Genomic DNA, 2,517 nt, shown 5'->3' on the forward strand with positions numbered 1-2,517 from the left:
TGGCAAGTGACATTAGAAACAACAGCAACTGAAATAAATTCCTAAATTGCTAACGTACTACTGTGGTAGTTAAACTATCCGTCTATCCAAAAGTAAGTAAAAGAATTATAATTCTTCTACCACTATTTTAATTTTAATAGAATGCTGCAACCACCCTATATGTCATAAAACTGTGCAAAAGGTTACTTCAATCAATTTTTTCTTCATTGCTATTATAATACACTCAGAGGTTATATGGTGAAATCTAAATCTCTCCAGATCGGATATATTTTGACTAAGCACGACCTGGAAATTGTTAAAAAGAGGTAACTAAATTTTACAAAATATACACACTTTGAAGTATTTATATCTGACAAAAGCTCGTTTATCGTGGTGTGAAAACTTCAAAACTGGTTTTATAAAATTAAATTGGAGGTTAACTGTATGAAAGTTTAAGCAATATAGAGAGAGGTTCATCACCACTCTTTAATTTTTCCAGGTTGTGGGTACTCAAATCCTTTGTTCAGTCAGATGCCCTATGGGCACCTTTTCAGAGATGCCAACTGCTCCGGACACGCCAAAATAATTTAAACAAACGGTACATAACTACAAAGTAAATTTTGCAAAAAATGGCTTGAATTTGATTACCTTCAGAAACAGGTTGGCATTTGATATAATAGTAGAGAATTTAAAACTATGTCTTGTTCAATTTCGTTAACACAGTTAAAGTTTCTTCGCAGTCTGACAGAAATAATAATTCTATTTATACATTTGAATTATTTGTGCAAGCAAATGTTACGAGCAAAACCACTTTCAATCAAACTTACCAAACCGAGAATTATGAATGAAAATATAAAATTAACCATTAGAAATTTTTTTTCGACAAAGCAAGTTAGCATCTCTGCAAATGGGAGAAAAAAAAGTGTAACAAAATTTCCGATATGTAGATTTAGGGTATCAGGACATGTTGCAATTATTATCCCGTGATAGGTTAAGAAATTTTTGTTCGAGAGTTTTCATGTTCGCTTGTAAAAATATAAAAACTTCCAAGTTTTAGTGACTCGAAAAATTTCAGAATTTAGTCCAACTTCACTTCAGTTGCATGTTATTTAAAGTTACAAAAACAAATAGTTTTACATTTCTTACGTTTTGAAAGAAAAGCAGTTATTAGAGTGGGCATAATGCGTCAGGAGTGATTGTTATCTGGAAGCGGGAAGCAGATGAAATCTTGAGTCTTATTTAAGAAAAAAAAAAGGAGGGGGGAAAAATTTAAAAAAAGAAAAAACTGTATCTACCACTCATTATTAAGTAATAAATAATTCATGTATATCGAATTTCAAAGATCGTTAGCTTTGCGCAGAGGCAGTGTCATAGCCAATGAGGTTCTACCGAGGCGTGACTATTGCTAGTTGAAAACTTTTCCCAATACCCCGCCATGTCGACGTGAAAAACCGTCGGCAGAGGCAATTTTTGGGAACCTCTTCGGAGGTTTTTATACTAAATTATAGAACTATCTCCAGAATAGAAATAAAGTCGTGTTTCCTTAAACATGGTGGAGTAGAAAATAGGCGTTACTCTCAGTAATATACTCGATTACCACAGCTTTTTTTTCAACGTTGAGATAAGCTCAGAATAGAAGGTAGGCGTTACTTAATCTAGTGAACCTAGTAGATTGACTGAAAATTGCTATTCTAATAGTGCGGAGAGAGTTCTTTATGGCTTTTTTTAATTCTGTAAATTCCATTGCTCAGTATTCTTAACACTGATGTTCTTTATAATACACTCTAAATGAGTAATACTATTATGATAACGATGAAATTTTAATAACAAAATAAGCTAGTTAAATTATACTTCGTGTTTCATTTAAATTGAAATAAATGAATTTCTGGAACAAAGATAATAATTTGTTTTGATCATTAAATGTAATAAAATTTTTTTTTTATTGAAATTGTGGTAGAAGTTAAACATAAAATAGAAGTTTCAGTAGAAAAAATTAAGATTTGCATATAAGATTAGAATCAGTCATAACACAACAAAATATTTTTCTCAATTACAGTGTAACTTACCAGCTAAGATAATTTAAATGCTGAAAAAACTGAAATGTTTATTATTTAAAAAACATAAACAGCGCTATAAAGACAAACTTTGAATCTACCACTAAAAATATAATAAAAATGATTATAGGTTTTATAAAATTCTTGATTAATTTAACCGTCCTTGTCACGGGTAGTAACTGTCCAATGAACGTCAAGTGAGGGCAGCGTGCTGACAACCATGTGACACAATTTACCGCATCGCTTGACTAATACTGTTAGGTTTGGATGCAATTTTTGGAACCCGCAAGGGTGCACCTGTTAATTGAAGGAAAAATGTTTTCATAAATGACTATGGTGAATACATTATGATAGTGTTTTATTTACGAATGTATTCGGGTCATAAATATTATTAAATTATAACAGTTAATTTTTATTTGGACAAGGCAAGTGCTGAATTGATATGTTTCTCTAAAAATGTAAAAAGTGGTGTATATTTATAAAG

At 31.0% G+C, this 2,517-nt stretch overlaps 2 non-coding genes across 2 annotated transcripts; both read left to right on the forward strand.

The window, feature by feature from the left end:
* Positions 1 to 1,327: 1,327 nt before the first annotated feature.
* On the forward strand, positions 1,328 to 1,468 carry LOC122270710 (U4 spliceosomal RNA). The gene has a single exon (XR_006225958.1). It is a non-coding gene; the product is annotated as a U4 spliceosomal RNA (small nuclear RNA).
* A 721-nt stretch (positions 1,469 to 2,189) lies between these two features.
* On the forward strand, positions 2,190 to 2,317 carry LOC122270711 (U4atac minor spliceosomal RNA). The gene has a single exon (XR_006225959.1). It is a non-coding gene; the product is annotated as a U4atac minor spliceosomal RNA (small nuclear RNA).
* Positions 2,318 to 2,517: the final 200 nt, after the last annotated feature.

Source organism: Parasteatoda tepidariorum, chromosome 3, assembly GCF_982258835.1.
Source record: "Parasteatoda tepidariorum strain Cologne lab strain chromosome 3, Ptep-v5.0, whole genome shotgun sequence".
NCBI lineage: Eukaryota > Metazoa > Arthropoda > Arachnida > Araneae > Theridiidae > Parasteatoda > Parasteatoda tepidariorum.